The sequence below is a fragment of the Symphalangus syndactylus genome, chromosome 7 (genome assembly GCF_028878055.3).
Source record: "Symphalangus syndactylus isolate Jambi chromosome 7, NHGRI_mSymSyn1-v2.1_pri, whole genome shotgun sequence".
NCBI lineage: Eukaryota > Metazoa > Chordata > Mammalia > Primates > Hylobatidae > Symphalangus > Symphalangus syndactylus.
Window position 1 is genome coordinate 77,888,676 of NC_072429.2, and position 19,411 is coordinate 77,908,086.

General features: G+C 38.0%; 1 protein-coding gene and 1 pseudogene across 2 annotated transcripts in view; one reads left to right on the forward strand and one right to left on the reverse strand.

Moving 5' to 3' along the window:
• STMN2 (stathmin 2) overlaps window positions 1-19,411 on the forward strand; it is a 151,912-nt gene that overhangs the window by 51,672 nt on the left and 80,829 nt on the right. Inside the window, exon 1 of one of the 2 annotated variants that reach the window (XM_055286584.1) lies at window positions 14,595-14,613. The exons of the other annotated variant lie outside the window; for it this stretch is intronic. The gene's annotated coding sequence lies outside the window, so the exon portion shown is untranslated. Of the gene's footprint in view, window positions 1-14,594; window positions 14,614-19,411 lie in introns of those variants that run through there. 2 annotated transcript variants of the gene reach the window in all.
• Window positions 2,730-3,895, reverse strand: LOC129485753 (large ribosomal subunit protein uL3-like; annotated as a pseudogene).

Sequence of the window (19,411 nt, forward strand, 5' to 3'; positions counted from 1 at the left end):
AAGAAAGAAAGAAGAAAGAAAGAGAAAGAAGGAAGGAGGGAAGGAAGGAAGGAAGGAAGGAAGGAAGGAAGAAAGGAAGGAAAGAAGAAAGAGAAAGAAAAGAAAGAAAGAAAAGAAAGAAAGAAAGAGAAAGAAAGAAAGAAAGAAAGAAAGAAGAAAGAAAGAAAGAAAGAAAGAAAGAAAGAAAGAAAGAAAGAAAGAGAAAGAAAGAAAGAGGGAGGGAGGGGAAGAAAAGGAAGACGGGAAGAGAAGGAAGAGGAGGGGAGGGGAGGGGAGAGAAGGGGAGGGGTAACCAAAGCTGTGTTTTGATTACGAGGAAAAGGAGGAAATAAAAGTATATCTTACATTAATTCTCAGTCTCATCCAATCACAACTTATACCACTAATGACCCTAAGAATCCTTGATCTTCTAAATTAGCTCAGTGTTTTAGAACTGTAAAAATAAGTAGCTTCCAAACAGTTTTGTTCAAGCTCTTCTATTATTCTAGTAATCCATATGCCAAACCCCATTTTCTAATTTGGTAATAGTGGAATGCTGGGAAGAAGCCCCAGTGTTGCATGGGCATTTTGGTGCATGCCTGAGTTGATCACAGCAAGGCAGCTGTCCCATGTCATTCATGTTACATCACGCATGGGAAAGGTTGCAGGGGGAGATGGTTCAAGCTTGAGATAGACTGAGTTTAAGACAAGATTGTCACTTAATCCTAAGACACAAGACGAGACAAGAAGTAAGTGCTATTCATGCTCTGTACTAATGATTTTTAACCAGGGATGGGCATTGTAGTCACCAGTAGACTTTTACACTACCAATTTTTCCCCATCTAATTTCAGTTTTGCTTTAAAACAAGAAAAAGCATCTGTTTTGCTTGTTTTAACATCACAGGTGACAGTCATGCACAGTGTTCAGTAAGAATAACCAATATATGCACAGTATAAAATTAATAACGTGATATTATTTGAGGTTAATAAGAGGGTTTTCCAATAATACAACTCCCACTGGACTAATACAGTGCCTAAAATTATAGTAGTCTCTTATTGGCCAAAAATATATTACATGTCCAGGGCAGTCTTAGTATAAGGGAAAGGCTAGAATCAAAAGACCAGGATTCTCTCTTATTTGTTTAACCTTAGTGAAGTCATTTAACTTCTCAGTTTTTTCCTCTGCAAAATAGGGAATGAAATATATGCTTGCTAGATTACTGGTGTGCTTGGGGATGTACTCTGCAAACTTTAAACTGCCATTTAAAATAAAGAGTTGCTATCTTTCAGTAGGAAAAAAAAACATTAATTTCTAAGAACCAACTGACTAATTTGAATTCTAGCCTATTACCTAATAAAATGCTGAGAAAACAAGACACAGGTAACTTTGAATTAGAATGGAGGAGATCTCTGAAGTGGGATAATATTTAGGAAGGGAGAACTAGGTGTTTCACTCCAATGGGATCCCCTCAACTGGAATGGAACAAAATAAGGTGGCTAAAAACGATGCTAGATGCAAGCATTGCCTACTTCTCAATTTAGCTTCAGATCATCTCAACAAATGGCCCCAAATTAGAATGGCTTACAACTCCCAATAGGTTCATTTATTCTTAAATTATGAGACAGGTATGGAGAGAAAGAGTGAAAATAAGATGTATCTTGGAAAAATGCACTTCATTTGAGATATTTAAGTTTTGTAAGCAGCTCTTCTCTATCAATCTCCATTTGAAATCAGGTTATTTCTATTTTTCATATTTGGAAGCATACAGCTATAATAGCAGAGTCAGAGGAGGAATTTTGTGGATACAGGAAAAATAAAACTGAATTGCTCTTCTAATTGCCCTAGAGAGTTGTATTATTGGAAAACCCTCTTATTAACCTCAAATAATATCACGTTATTAATTTTATACTGTGCATATATTGGTTATTCTTACTGAACACTGTGCATGACTGTCACCTGTGATGTTAAAACAAGCAAAACAGATGCTTTTTCTTGTTTTAAAGCAAAACTGAAATTAGATGGGGAAAAATTGGTAGTGTAAAAGTCTACTGGTGACTACAGACTTAGCCTATATAAATAATTATTCATGATCTTCTTTTATTCTGTAGTGTAATAATTTATTTTTCTTTTGATGGCAATGACATAGGTTCATTTATTGAGGCCATAATGATGAAAATGAAAACCCAAAAAAAGATGAGCTTATGCACTAGAGAAAAAAATGCATTTGAATAGTTAAAATACTAAACAGTAGAGGTAAAGGTTTTTTCTTCCATTTCAAGCTTTCAAAAATGTTATGTGAAGGTGAATCTTAGATTCAAGAGAAAGAATGAAGATGTTGATTTGGAGGAAATCACACAATTCTTTTATATTTTCTACTACACAAAGCTAAAACCTATATGCCTTCCTACTAAAATAACTTTATGGCAATGCTGAACATTTTTCAAATAATTAATAAATTATTTCCTAACCTCATGAGGCAGTATTTTTTCCTCCATACATTTCTTTACCCTACAAATCACTAAAATATTCTTTTTATCTTTTTTCTCATTTTCTACAATAAACATAATGGCATATATTTCTTATTTAATACACTTAAGAACAATAATAAAAGACACCTGACCAGGTATATTGTCCGGCTATTCTGAATTGAACAGGCTGAGACTTCGAGCTGTCATCTAGCCAAGTGGTTTGTTTGTTTGTTTGTTTGTTTGTTTGTTTGTTTGTTTGTTTTCAGTGGAAAATAACTTTTATTGAGACCCCACCAGCTGCAAAATCTGTTCCTCACATTAAGCTCCTTCTTCCTTTGCAATTTTGCCTTTCTTGAGTGCTCCCACGAATGCTTTCTTCTCCTCCATGGTCTGGAAGCAGTCATGGCCAAACTTGGAGGTGGTGTCAATGAACTTAAGGTCAGTCTTCTCCAGAGCCTGCCATTTGGTCTGCACCAGCAAGGACTTGCGGAGGGTGAGCACTCGCTTCTTGGTTACAACCACACAGCCTTTCAGCATGACAAAGTCATTGGTCACTTCACCATAGTGGACAAAGCCACCCAGAGGGTTGATGCTCTTGACAGACAGGTCATAGTCAGTGGAGGCATTGTTCTTGATCAGTTTGCCACCCTTGATAAGGTAGCTCTGGTCGATCTTATAGATCTTCTTGTTGATCTCAGTGCAGTGATGGTACTCTTTCTGCCCAGTGCGTGCCCCAGAGAAGGCCACACAGGCAGGATGACATGCCCCAATACAGGCCACCTTGCAGAGGCCTCAGCGGATCTTGCAGGACAGCTTCCTGGTGTGCCAATGACTGGTGACCCCTTTGTAGCCTTTGCTCTTTGTCACCCCAATGACATCAATCATCTCGTCCTGCCCAAACACCTGGTTCACAGGTACCTGCTGCTCAAGCCTCTCACGGGCCCAGTCCAGCTTCTCAGCCACAGTGCCTGCGTTTACCTGGATCTCCATCAGGTGGGCCTTCTTGTGGCGCAGAGGAAGCAGGCGCATCTGGTTGTGGGTAATGATATGGATGACTTGGCAGTACTTCTTCATGGTGCTGAAGTCCTTCTCCAGCTGCTTCTTGCTATCCTCATCCCGCCATTTCTTGCAGTACTTGGTGAAGGCCTTCTTCTTAGATTTATGCCAGTTCTTATAGAAGTGCCTCTTGCACTCATCACTGATGTGCTCAGCGAAGACGTTCTTGAAGGTCCAGAGGCCTCGAGGGGTTCCCACATAGCCCACAATGCCCACAACCACCATAGTTGTCTCCACAATGGTCACAGCCTCCACCACCTCCTTCTTGTTCACCTTGGATCCTGGCCTGTCGACTTCCCACACGATGTGGGTCATGCCAGCCTTGTATCCCAGGAAGGCTGTGAGGTGGACCGCCTTGGAAGGGTCATCTTTAGGGAGCTCTTCACCTTCCTGTGATGTCTCCTGCTGCACTTCTGAGGCAGTAAGCCGAGGGACCCGTGTCTGGGACCATGCCTTGAGACAGAGTCTTGCTATGTTGCCCAGGCTGGAGAGCAGTGGCACGATCTTGGCTCACTGCAACCTCTGCCTCCCAGGTTCAAGTGATTCTCCTTCCTCAGCCTCCCAAGTAACTGGGACTATAGGCGCCTGCAACCATGCCTGGCTAATTTTTTTATATTTTTAGTGGACATAGGATTTCACCAGGTTGGCCAGGCTGGTTTTGAACTCCTGACCTCAAGTGATCCGCCCATCTTGGCCTCCCAAAGTGCTAGGATTTCAAGAGTGAGCCACCGCACCCAGCCAGCCAAGTGGTTTTCTTACCTTCTGGGGATGTTCTGCAAATGTGCATTGTTTTACTTGTCTTGATTCTCTGCCTAGATGTTTATAAATAACCCAGGATCATTAAACCAAACACAATAAACGGACAAATGAATAATCAATAACAATATAGTATGATAGATAATGTAATAAAAGTGCTGCAAGATTAAACAATATTGTCACATCACATTGTGAGGGCAATCAGGGACTTGCTTGTGTACTATGTCCAATGAAGGAGATGCATATTAGTTTTCTGTTGCTGTATAGCAAATTACCACAAGCTTAGCAGCTTAAAACAATACCCACTTGTTGATTTCACAGTTTCTATGGGTTAGGCATCCAGACCTGACTTAACTGGGTCCTCTGCTCAGGGTCTTAACCTAGATGTTGGCTGGGACGCATTCTCATCAGGAGCTTGAGATGCTCTTCCGAGTTCATGTAGGTGTTGGCAGAATTCCATTTCTTGTAGCTGTAAGGTTGAGGTCCCCATTTTCTTGCAGGCTGTCAGCCAGGAGGTACTCTCAGTTCCTAAAGGCTGCCCACAGTTCTTTGCTACATAATCCTCTCATCAGGTGTCTCACAACATGGATGTTTACTTCTTCAAGGCCATCGGGAGTATTTCTTTTACCAGTCTGTTAGAACAGAGTTTTATAAAACTTGATGTAACCACACAGGTAACTCTCCCATCATCTCGGCTTCCTACCAAGAAGGAAAGCGAAATGAAAAATTAAAGTTTGGAAGATGGTAATAGCGGTGTCAGGAAGGAATACGGATGTAAAGAAAGAAATCAAGTTAAAAGATAATGGGATGTTATCAAAGAAAGGAGTTTTCCATTAGAAAGATAAAAAATAGAATAAAGAGAGCTAATCTATACATCAATAGAGTGAGAGATTTGCGTGAAGCAGACTTCTAAAAGCTTAGAAAAGAAAAAAATAATGAGAACTTGGGGGGAAATGTCCTTTATCTGAGGATTATTTTTCATTTTCTATAAAGTAGAAATTTTCTCCAGGCATTTATAGCTGTAAACATTACGGTTTTGTTTCAAAACCAAATTAGGAATATTTCAATATTCATTCACTAAAAGTAACTTTAGATCTAACTTTACACATGATATTAAACATTATGTGCATTTTTATTTTCCCGAAATAATGATAGCTACTTATCAAGTACCTACCATATACTATGCACTGAGCTTTGTAAACATTGCCTCAGTTCTTACAGCCCTGAAAAATATTAATATAAATATTTTACAGGTAAGAAAGTTGAGATGCCAGGATATGAGGTCAAACTCCACAGGAGCTCAATTACCATTGTATTCCAAGTGAACTACACATCCAGGATTTGTACAACCTGGTCATATCAAGTGACTTGTCCACATTCTCCAATCTAATGAGAAGAGGAAGCTCAGGCCTTCTGGCTCCAAAGCCTTCTCTCTCTTTATACTGAACCAAAAAGTAAATTTCCATTGATTCAAAATTCCAGGAAATTCTACATTTCTGATTTGAGCTGCGGTGTTGTAGAGTTACTTCTTTATTGGGTATTTATTAAGCCTTTACTATTTGCCAAACACAGTATTTGGTGTTCCATGTGTTATTTCACTTAATCGTCACAGCTTTCTGATGTACTTACTATCGTTACTTCCATTTCACATACAAGAAAACTGAGGTGACTTAGGTTTGTAAACATGTTCATAATATTCAGGCAATAATTGGTAGATTCAAGATTGAAGTCAGTTGTCCCTGACTCATTGTGCATAGCTAATCTGAGGAACCATGGGAGACAACACACACTGCTCAGTTGACTTCCCTACAACAGTTAATCTGAAATTATCTTCACATTTATCTCTTTCCTATTAAAAACTATCATGATACTTTGCAATGATTTATCATCACTCATCAGATTTTATAGTCACCTCCACACAAATCTGTGGTTGATTAAGTAACTAAATTTGGAAGACATTTCAGTGATGAAAAGTGCTAAGTGTTTCTATGAATAATAATTAGCATGGTACTTCAACTAAATTATGTATGTAAGTATTGGGAATCAATCAGCAGAGGATGGTCAGGTTTTGATGACCAGAACCGGATAAGATGGATTAGTCAGGGCAGCACAGATGACTAAAGCAGACATTGGCTGCAAAAAACAAATAAATAAATAAAAACGTATTCAGCACCTAGCCTGTACTAAGCACCATGCAAGATCCTGAAAACACAATGCTGAATAAGAGAGACACAATCTCTGCCCTCATGGATCTTACACTCTAGAACATAGCATCATCAGAAGTCACCCCAGCTTGATGGAGTATGCTGCCATGGAACTCTTGTAATAGGCAAGCAGACCAGTGGAATGCAAGTACATGGCCAAGGTGCCTGTGATCCAGAGCCTGCCCTCAAGCCCCTGGGAGCGTCGAGATGGGGCAAAGCAGGGTTGCAGTACTGGAAAAGAACCACGACAAAGGCACATGGGAATATTTCGGGGATTCAGATACTGAAATAAGACAGTGACCTGCCCACAGAAAGTAGGCAAGAGTTTGGTACTGCAAATAAATCAGGGCCTGATCATCAGGAAGGTTAAGGTAAGCCTGGTGTTCAGGACTAGGTTTATTTATTTATTTACTTTTTTAAATTTTTTTTATTTTTTATTTTGAGACGGAGTCTCACTCTGTTGCCCAGGCTGGAGTCTAGTGGTGCAATCTTGGCTCACTGCAACCACCGCCTTACGAGTTCAAGTAATTCTCCCTGCCTCAGCCTCCTGGGTAACTGGGATTACAGGTGCCTGCCACAACGCCTGGCTAGTTTTTGTGTTTTTAGTAGAGCTGGGGTTTTGCCATGTTGGCCAGGCTGGTCTTGAACTCCTGATCTCAGGTGATCCACCCGCCTCAGCCTCCTAAAGTGCTGGGATTACAGGCATGCGTACCGCGCCTGGCCAGGACTAGGTTTTTTAAGCCCCATGCAGTCTACTAGAAACAGAAATGACCCCAGAGCCTAAGGGATGTGTTAGCCTGTGTTCTCCCATCCAGTAGCTTCTGCTATGGGAACTGGAGAGGGAGTCAGATCGGCCATCTCACTTTCCCATCGGCCATCTCACTTTCCCAGGCTGTTTTCTCTCTAAGATGACTCACTACAACTGCATAGCCATACTGAGATCCTGCCACCACATTACATCCCCAACCAAAGGTTATCCAAACAATAATCTCACATAGAACATTCACCTGCCCTTACCAAAAAGAGCTTTTTTTTCTCTAAGCACAAATTAGACTGATATTTCACAAGTTCTCTTGCCCAATAATTCTGTTTGGGAAGAATTGCTGCCTTTTTTCCTGAAATCTAGACTCCCAATCTTTGCTTTAAGTGGTGAACTTGCTTTAAAAAATAAAACAATCCTGACAAAGGTGCACACACAGCTGTGTGCTGCCTTGGATTGCAGGGGGCCTTCATGACCTGCTCAGTTCTCTGACTTGCATTCTTATCAGGGAGTCAATTTCTTCAAAGGTCCAAATTCATTTCCTTCTAATTCTATGACTAATCTCTTTTATTCTGTAGAAGGCAATAGCTTTTTTTTCTTTTGACATGCTTTCATTAGTTTTTCAGGACATAATCAGGCAGTCATTTTCCTTCAGTAATGCTATGTGTATGCCTGTAGGCTATAATACCGTATGGTGAAAGGCACAAATTGCATGTATTTGATCAAACAAATTAGAACTACTGTCTCTTGCAGAGAGATGTGATATTTTTCCAAAGGATAAAATTTTAGAACAGGATGCCTCTGGTACCATCTACTGCAATTTTTTTAATGACATTTCTTCTCAAGATAGTAATTACAAACTCATTTGCATGTAAGCTTGGACCTGTACAATGCCAATGCTGCCAAATATTTAACAATAAGCATTTGTAAATATTTGAAGTTAAGCTGTGTATAAAAAGTAAATGACTTACCTGTGAGCATATGGTAAATATTCAAGAATCAAAATAGTCTACACAACTCCTAATGACTTAACCAAGAGCTTACAAAGTTCTTTCAAATGTTTCACAGTATTTTAACCTCAAAATAGAGTAGAGTTATTGATATAGTTTGGATGTTTGTCACTTTCAAATCTCATATTGGAATGTAATCCCCCAGTGTTGGAAGTAGGGTCTGGATGGAGGTGTTTGGGTCATGGGAGTGGATCCCTCATGAATAACTTGGTGTCCTCCCTGCAGTAATGAGTTCACATGAGATCTGATTGTTTAAACTAGCTGGCACCTCCCCTTCTCTTTCTTGTTCCCACTCTCACCATGTGACACACTGGCTTCCCTTCACCTTCTGCCGTGATTGCAAGCTTCCTGAGGCCCTCATCAGAAGCAGTTACTGGCACTGTGCTTCATGTACAGCCTGCAAAATCATGAGCCAATTAAACCTCTTTTCTTTTAAATTACTCAGTCTCGGGTATTCCTTTATAGCAACACAAGTGGACTAACAGAGTTACGATGCCCACTTGTCAGCGACATGCTCATGTATATGTGTATGGACCCTGACTATAACCCACATCTTCTAACCTCAAGTTCAATTTTCCTCTCCCCAGTGGACCATACTCAAAAGCTGTCATCTATTTTATTCCTCAATATGTTTCTGTCCTGTATGGAAACTATGTTACATCCTGCATTTTTAAGTATCTTTTTCTTTGGAAGGTTTGTTCACAAAAGAAAAGCTGCTTCCAAGTGGCAACTTAGTTATCACTTTAGTGACATGCATACCAGTGAAGAAGCAGTCTACAGTCCTTTGCAATCTTCTTGCTAGGCTTTTTAACATTTTCCATATGTGGACCTCCATATTACTATAAAAGAATTTCAGAGAAATTCAGACTTACAGAGATAGGTAAGAATGTAGATTAGAATTGGAAGTTACCTACATGAAAACAGAAATAAAGCATGGCAGTGTGGTAAATTACTGTTATCCTGAGAATGGCTGAGAAAGTTAAGGTGATTTAGGACAAAATCATGACCCAACGGACGCTGAAAATATTGAATCCTTTATAAGAATAGTCAGATGATTACCTCTTTTCTAGGTTGAAAATTTTTATATCAAAATAGATGCTTAAGTATATCCAAATTTTACCTGTTTAATGATATTAAGAAGTAATATTTATCAAGCACTTAAACATACCAGGTACTACTGTTTCATGAGTTTTTACTCTGAGTTATCCTATTTAATCCTCAAAACATCCTTTAAGGTTGGGCACGTGGTGGCTTACACCTGTAATCCCAGCACTTTGGGAGGCCAAAGCAGGCGGATCATGAGGTCAGGGGTTTGAGACCAACCTGGCCAACATGGTGAAACCCTGTCTCTACTAAAAATACAAAAATTAGCTGGAGGTGGTGGCACATGCCTGTAGTCCCAGCTACCCAGGAGACTGAGGCAGGAGAATCACTTGAACCCAGGAGGCAGAGGTTGCAGTGAGCCTAGACTGCCTAGACTGGGCCATTGCACTCCAGTCTGGGTGACAGAGCAAGACTCCATTTCAAAAAAAAAAATCCTTTAAGATAGGTACTGTTAGCCCAATTATGTATTAGTAGACGAGGAAATTAAGACACAGAATAGTTAAGAACGTTGTTGAAAGTCATATTGTTAATGAATGACATTGCCTGGACTTGGTCCAGGGTGTTATATATTGAGTAGATAACCAGGCATTTTTAAAGAATTAAAAGTGAAATTGCCCAAATGAATTAAAATAGAAAAGAATATAAATTTCATAAAAAAGAAACTTGTGTACATCTGAACTCAATACCTGAAGAGGAGGAATTTAAGACACTGGAAAAATAAAGACATATAGGTGGTTTCTAACAGGAGATTGAAGAATAGGCAGACAATGCTGCAAAAGGCTTTGCATAAACTATAGAGAAAATAAATCTATAAATAGGTTCACTTGTTACATTTTTGAGTATGAATAATTGGGAGAACAACATTGCTGAATTCCTGTTAGAAATCACATATAGACAACCTAGGATGATGACGAATGACCATCAATGGAAGCCTCAGCTTTGCAATTCCGAACAATGATTTTTAAAAAATCATTATTCTCTCCTTTCCCCATATTTTCCACTCCCCATCCCCAGACTCTGATAATCACTTGCTTGGTTGAATCTTTCTACAATCGATACATAAAGAAAAACATCACACTGTACTCCATAAATATATACAATTATTATTTGTCAATTTAAAATAAAGAATAAATAATTTTTAAAAATTTTAAAAATTATCTCTCACACACATATACATGTGCACACACACATAATGCAGTTTGCATTTTTCTTCTAATTGCCAATATTCATAACTTGATCAATGGTCAAATATTTGTCCCTCCACCTCTTCTATTTTCTTTCTATTCCCTTCTGTATTCATATCAGAATGAGGCCTTGCAGCCATGAAAATCAGGTACATTAACTTTAGTACGTTTCAACAAAAATACATCAAAAAACTTATTTTAAGCAATGCCAGTAGGCCATACTCACACAAAAAATAAATATATAACGAGAAACTTTATTATGTATGATTTACCAAAGGCCTCTATGTGCTGGGCACTTTATAAGCATTATTTCTAATACTACATGTAACATACATATTTATGCACTTTAACTTGAGGAAGCCAAGAATCGAAGAAGTTAAAAGACTTGACCAAGGTCGTAGAGCTAGAACTGTCTGAGCTAGAATTTAAACCCCTTCCAACTGACCCCAAAGACCCAACTCCTGCTGTGATATCATTCTGTCTTGTCAGTGCATGAAACTCAGCAAAACACAGCCACTATCTCTAGGGATTTTTATGACTAGAAAAAAAATCACATAATAAAATGATTGAGGACACAAAGACAAATTTAGAATTGAAGAAAGAATAAATATCAAAGGTATCACAGGCTACCCAAGATATATGAATCCATAAGAAAATTTTGTTAAACATATGTCACAAACAAGTTACATTAGGATGTTATTTGAACACACATAGAAAACATAGACTAAAATGGCTATCCAGAACCTGAGAGGCACTAAATTGTTGTGGACACCTTTTGAGACATAGACCAGCCAATGCCTTCCTACTACATGCAAAGAACTTTCAACAGTATCTGACTTATAGCAAATGCTATATAAATGTTTGTTGTTGTTTAGCAACTTATTAAAATTGCCTTATTGCAACCTTCAGTAACAGATTCTTGCAGCCATCATTCTGTCTCTTCCTTGGCCACAGAGAGAGGAAAACTAACGCAAACGAGGCCAATTAGATTTTCTCTACCAGAGGTTTATCTGGAGATTGTTCATTGTCTCTGTTAGCATCAAACTGAGTAGACAATTAGGGGACTGAGAAGGCCATTTTCTACTATGTGTACAAGAACGTCAAACTGCTGAGAGAGAGGAAAATGAAGGAGCAGAGAAAGGGAGAGAGAGAGAGAGCATGTGGAGAGCAGAAACACCATATGGGCCCAGAGGGAGAGAGACAGACAGGGAGGCTGCAGTGGAGCAGAGCGGCCTCCCACTTCTGCTTCCAGCTCTCTGTAAGGTCTGACTTCACTTCTGTCATTGGATCGTTGTACCTTTCAACATATTTTCATTTTTGCTTAAATTATCTGAGTGGGTTTTGGTGACAATCAAATGACTGCTGATTAGAACAAAAATATATTCCAAAAGAAAGGGAATACTAAGAAAACTTGTGAGAAACTCAAATACCCACGTTCTAATTTATTTACTACAGAAGAACCCTCAAGGGTAACTTTAGATTGAAGTTGTTCTTGTAATACCCTGGGTAGAAATGAATTGACTGTGAGGGCCATTGAGTACATTTCAGTAGTTTGAGATTTAGACCTGTGCACTTTCTGAAGGGCTGTCTGGAACATTTTTCTGTAAGCAGTGCTACTGCAATGCACAAGATTGTATCTTGGTGGACGGAAAGGATTAAAGAGTTTCTTATATTAACAAGCTTTCTACTAAGAAATGAATTGGGTATTGGTCAAAAAAGAGGATTCTAACAAAGACTGCAGTACCTGGATGCAGTCCAGGTATATTATTTGATGTAATAGAAGAGGAATATTAGTACAAATTTTAGAGAGCTTAAGCCTTCTGGGAAACATATGTGAACTGAGAGGAAGAAAATATTTTCCATTTCTTCCAAAGATTCTATATATTTTAGGTCAATACTGATAATGCAAAAAGAAATCTGAGCCTACCTGTAAGCACTCTCGTGGAGATACTCTGTTTCTTTGGACTTCTTTTGCCTCACGGTCATCATCATCCTATATAGAGCTCTTCTAAGGGAATGTGCATGAATCAAAAATAGACTAAGAGCTATATTTTCTTCAGTTTTATGTTCAATGAATTTGCCTAACTTGCAAATCCTGTTAGTCTGGTGTGGATGAATCTTCTGTCTCTTTTGAGGATTACTTCTAATAAATGGGCTGTGATATGAAGTTTGAGTGCACATGCTTGTGCTGTGGCTATAAAATGGTGAGAGTGATTTCTATTACCCACAACAAAAAAACAGTCTTTCCATTACACACACACACACACGCACACACTATAGTGATTTATATATAATTTTAATGTGCTAAGGGCTACCTCGGCCAGGCTGCAGGAGTTCTTCTAGATTCTAGCTCATCATCAGTAAAGATTTCTTTATCTCCCTCCCTTCCATGAACTTATCTGTTCCACATTTCCACACCACACTACTGCACCTTTCCAAAGTCCTCTTCCTAGAAATTCTACTCCCAAACCCCAGAATCCCCTTCTTATCCTTTCATACCAGTACAATGATTTCTGTCTTGTAGGATACCACTTCCTAAATTGTGAAAAATAAACTAGTAGCCCGATGAAGAGTCTCCACTCACACCTTTGTGTATTTAGGCAAGTAAGGAAGAAAGGTAAGTTACTGACATCCCAAGTTGGAATTCCAAATGTAATTTTTCAATAGAAGCAATAATATAAATAAAAAATAGATATTCGATGTTACTAGTATTGTCCTTCAGTTTCTTTCACTCATTTTATTTATTGATTGATTTAACAAAGCATTTTCTTGTCTTCTGCATTCCAGGCACCACTCATGAGTCTGGGGATACGATCATACACAAACATAAAATTATGAATGTTTTCTGGATTGGTTTTAATACATAAGCATGACATACAACATTGATTCTATAGGAAATTGTGTACTGAGTTCCTGATAACCCACTTACAACATATAAAAATCCTATCAATTATTTGAGGAATTCATAGATATGTCTATATCTGTGCATATATAAATGCTAATTTCTCAGTCAACAATGTAATAGTCCATTCATTCATTCATAGACACATAGATAAATATGCATCTATCCATATAGTACACCATAGGAACTGGTGTCGAGACCTCAAATCACTGGACATAACCTCTTCTCATTTTTCTCCAAAACACCATATCAAATTTCTAACATATATTTTAAGTCTAAAATAAAGTTCCAAATCTAAATACTTTTTAGGTTTCTCTATGAATAATGCATAGTTACTAAAGGCATGTGCTTTAGAATCAGACAGATCTGGGTCCAAATCTTAGTATTTTTGTTTCTTTGCACAAGTTATTAGACTCTCCCAAGCACTAAAGTTCCACCTATTAATATTACCTATTAATGTTTGCCTATTAATATTAAATATTCACCTATTAATATTAAATGGGAACAACAGTACCTATCTCATAAGGTTGACATGACAATTGAATCAAACCAAATATAAACATTACAAATATGTATATCTTAAGCCACTAGTACAAGGTAAACATTTTTAAAAATTATACCTATTTCTATGAAATGGTTATACCTCACCTATCTGTGAGCCAAACATCAGAAAGAATTAATTGATTTGGAATCCAGTTAGGAACAACAGGCTCTGCATCCTCTTCTAATGAAAGTACATAAGAACACAAAAGTAGGTGAGTCCTATTTTGTAGTTAGGTAATTTTATTTTTCTTTCCATCTCTAATTCTTATGATTTTATCATGCTTCATAATATGTGTTTAAATATTCCGTTTTACCAGACTTGAAGGAGGCAAATATAGTAATTCCATGAATACACTGATATGGTTTGGCTCTGTATCCCAACCCAAATCCCACCTTGAATTGTAATAATCCCCATGTATAAAGGGCGGGACCAGGTGGAGGTAATCAGATCATGGGGGCAGTTTCCCCCATGCTGTTCTCATAATAAGTGAGTGAGTTCTCACAAGATATGATGGTTTATAAGCATCTGGCATTTTTCCTGCTTGTACTCACTCCATCCTGCTGTGCTGTGAAGATGGTGCCTCCTTCTCTTTTGCCTTCTGCTATAATTGTAATTTTCCTGAGGCCTCCCCAGCAACGCCGAACTGTGAGTCAATTAAACCTTTTTCCTTTATAAATTACCCAGTCTCAGGTATTTCTTCATAGCAGTGTGAGAACAGACTAATACAGTATATTGGTACCAGGAGTGGGATGCTGCTATAAGGATACCCAGAAATGCAGAAGCAACTTTGGAACTGGGTAACAGAGGTTGGAAAAGTTTGGAGGGCTCAGAAGAAGACAGGAAAATGTGGGAAAGCTGGAACTTCCCAGAAACTTGTTGAATGGTTTTGACCAAGACACTGATAGTTATATGGGCAATGAAGTCCAGGCTGAGGTGGTCTCAGATGGAGATGATGAACTTCTTGGGAACTGAAGTAAAAGTGACTCTTGCTATGCTTTAGCAAAGAGACTGGCAGCATTTTACCCCTGCCTTAGTGCTCTGTGGAACTTTGAACTTGAGAGAGATGATTTAGGGTATCTGGCAGAAGAAATTTCTAAGCAGCAAAGCATTCAAGAAGAAGAACAGAACAGAAAAGTTTGAAAAAATTTGCAACCTGACAATACAATAGAAAAGAAAAATCCATTCTCTGGGGAGAAATTCAAGCCCACTGCAGAAATTTGTGTAAGTAATGAGAAACCAAATGTTAATCAACAGGACAATGTAGAAAATGTCTCCAAGGCATGTCAGAGAACATCACGGCAGCCTAGAGGCCTGGAGGGAAGGCTGGAAAAATGGAAGGAGGCCTAGGAAGAACAAATGGTTTCCTAGGCCAGGCCCAGGGCCCACCTGCTCTGTGCAGCCTTGGAACACGGTGCCCTGCATCCTAGCTGCTTCAGCTCCAACTGTGGCTAAAGGGGGCCAATGTACAACTGGAGCCAACACTTCAGGGGGTGCAGGCCCCAAGGCTTGGCAGCTTACATGTGGTGTTGAGCCTGGATGTCCAGGCAAAAGTTTGCTGCTGGGGTGAAGCCCTCATAGAGAACCTCTGCTAGGGCAGTGCAGAAGGAAAATGTGGGGTTGGAGTCCCCACACAGATTCCCCATTGGGGCATTGTCTAGTGGAGCTGTGAGAACAGGGCCACCATCATCCAGATCCCAGAATGGTAGGTCCACTTACGGCTTGCATCATGAACCTGAAAAAGCTGCAGACACTCAATGCCAGCCCATGGAAGCAGCTGGGAGGGGTCCTGGACCCTGCAGCCACAGGGGTGGAGCTGTCCAAGGTTGTGGGAGTTCTGAATGTGAGACATGGAATCAAAGGAGATCATTTAGGAATTTTAAGGTTTAATGATGGCCCTATTGGATTCCAGACTTGCATGGGACCTGTAGCCCCTTCATTTTGTCCAATTTCTCCAATTTGGAATTGGTGTATTTACCCAATGCCTGTACTTCCATCATATCTGGGAAGTAACTAACTTGCTTTTGATTTTACAGGCTAAAAGGCAGAAGGGACTTGTCTCAGATAAGACTTTGGACTTTGAGTTTGGGGTTATTATTGGAATGTTAAGACTTTGGGGGACTGTTGGAAGGGCATGATTGTGTTTTGAAATGTGAGGACGTGAGATTTGGGAGGGACCAAAAGTGGAGTGATATAATTGGGTTCTGTGTTCCCACCCAAATCTCACTTTGAATTATAATAATCCCCACATGTCAAGCAGAGGAGCAGGTGGAGGTAATTGAATTATGGGTGCAGTTTCCTCTATGCTGTTCTTGTGATAATGAGTGAGTCTCATGAGATCTAATGGTTTTATAAGCATCTGGCATTTCCCCTGCTTGCACTCACTTCATCCTGCTGCCCTGTGAAAAAAAAAGTGCCTTCCTCTCCTTCCCCTTCCACCTGATTGTAAGTTTCCTGAGGCTTCTCCAGCAATGTGAAAATGTGAGTCAAACCTCTTTCCTTTATAATTACCTAGTCTCTGGCATTTCTTCATAGCAGTGTGAGAACAGACTAATACATACACAGACCTGAGAATTCATATGAACACTCCACTCAAACTCCAAAAAACAGCTAAAAGTCATATTTTTTTCTTAATTAAATCTTTAAGTCCATTTGACCAAATCTAGGGGTCAGAAATGGATCAAAATGATATATGAATTGTCAAATAACCACTCCCACAAATGCTTTCCTTACAGGACTTAGAAATATGACATTGATTGAAAAATGGCATGCTATTTGTCACATAAGGCTGTTAGCTAAGACGTCTCTTTAACACAGCTTTCTATCACTTCTGTCCCCAGGGTAGCATTGCAACATACACCACTACCCTAGGATTGAGATTGTTCTGAAGGAGAAATACGTTTGTCTGCCACTCTCCCTGAAAAGCTTCTGTGGTGAGGACACAGGTTCATATGTCTTTGTCCCAGGAATCCGTCCTCTAGTTCATTTCCTCAGCCTTTGATATTTGAGGAAAAGTTCTTGTCATTCAAACACCAAGCAGGAAAGAACTAAAATTGATGTTTAATTAACCTTCTTAATTGAAAATTAAAACGACTCTTTTCCCAGTAATAAGAGTCTTTTTAAACCCTGAGAGAGGGAGCAGTGGAGTCAATTAAAATTAAAAACCTTAGGCAGAAGCAAGAATACCTGACCCCAGGGTTGAAAGTGTTCCATCTAATCTGGCATTGTCAATGCTGGAGGTGGTGATTCACCAAAGGGAGGAAACCTCTTCTTCCTAAGTGGTTAAACTTTTAGATACTAAATATAAAGAGAATTCGAAGTTTCTCTGATTTCACACAGTACTCTGGCCTTAAATGTGAAGGGCAGAATTCCTTCTTCACCAGAATTTTAAGAATTTATTATCCTTGTGCCCTGCCTTCTGCACAAGTAATTTTCCCCCTCCTTATTTATATGTTGTGCTTAATCTACTCAGCTTGATTTGGTAGTCTTTTAGGTCTATCTTGAAAATAAGAATTAGGACAACACTAATGATATCAAAGAGTAGACATAAAAGAAGCACAATCATTTTGTTTTACCTGCATAGTTTCTTCCATCCTGTTTTTGAAGAATCCATGTCCATATATGTATCTTTGCAGATTCTGTGCATAAATCAATAATAACCTGTATATTGAAAAATACATTGAAATAATCTCATTGTATATCTCTTTCTCTCATTAAGCTATAAGATCCTAATTACAGAGTCTGTGTCTTATACATCTTTGTAGCATGGCATATAATAGTATCTGGAAATTTTACTCCTGTTTTTAATATATTTCCATTTGAATAAGAGCTACCATGAAATATTTATAGAAAATTCAAGGGTGAGTTTAGGTAAACATTATTTAAAACGAAGGCAGTTCGTGTCTGTCAAATATTAAAAACAACACCTAGCTCTGATAACTGAAATGTTTGTATGAACTTTTGAACTTGAAAAGTACATCATTTTCTATGACGAAAGTGGCATTCTAAATCAGTGAGGGAAACATAGGCACAGTGGCATGCGCCTGTAGTCCCAGCTACTCAGGAGGCTGAGGTAGGAGGATTCCTTCAGCCCAGGAATTTAAGGCCAGCCTGGGCAACTCAGTGAAACCCCATCTCAAAACAAAACAAAACAAAAATCAGTGAGCAAAAAGTGGATGCTTTAAAATGATGCTTGAGAAAAAAAAGATGAAACTAAATCTTCATTTCAAACTGAAAACAAATAGATCAAAGATCAAAAATGTAAAAATTTTTAAAACCATACAATAGAAAAATAAATGAGGATAAATTTTTTTATAACCTGAGAGTTGGAAATATATTCCTAGTTCAAAATTTAGAAGCAATAAAAGAAGTAAAGTCTGACTGCACTAAATAAGAAATTAAAAATTGGTACACGAAAGGATTATAAACAAAGACAAAAGACAAACTAAGAAAAAATACATGCAATTCATGTCACAGACAAAGGGATATTTCTATGGTACATAGAAACATGGGTAAAAGATGTGAACAAACAGAACACAGAAGAAGAAATGGAACATATGAGAAAATAACCTAACTCACAAATTAAAAATTAATTAAGAGATCACTTCGCACCTATAAGAATGGCAAAAATCCAAAAATTAGACAATATATTATTTAATTGTCATGGAGCAACCACATGAGTTGGAAATGCAAAAGTGTAATATAGATAGAGGGGGATTTGACAATATCTAGAAAAATTACTTATACATTCTCTTTTTGACTCAGCAATTTCATTTCTAGGAATCTGCTCAAAAAAAAGCAAAATTATGAAATGTTTTATGCACAAGATTATTCACTATAGAATAATTTTAATACTTAACTGGAAATAATTCAAATGTCCATTAATAGAGACTGGCTAAATAAATTACGGTAAACTAATACTATATAGCCATGAAAAGGAATAAAGAAGATTGCTATACACTGATATGAAATATTCTCTAGGATATACTATTAAGTGAAAAAATGCAGAATAACATATACAATGTGCTATTTTTACATAAGAAAAAGAATTTGCATTTATTTAGCAAATTACACTTGTAAAGGGAATTTTTTTACTAACCAACAACGGTTTATAAAAAATGAGTAGCTATAAAAAGAGAAAAGAAAGAGAATACAAGGAATTGCAATTGAACCAAAAGCCCTAAAATATGAAAACAAAGCAAAAACAAGCTAATTGTATATCAAATTAGAGATATAAACACAAAAACAGTTCTTTACATAGTATTTTTATTTTTCATATTTAGTGGAATATAACATATTGCATAGAGTTTGAAAGAAATCTTAACAGCAGCCTAATCATTAATCATAATATTGTTAATTTTATTTTGATATTCTATACATATTAGAATAATGCAAATACATAATTAAATTTAATGTTAAGTAAAATTTGATTTCACCTAAAATTTAA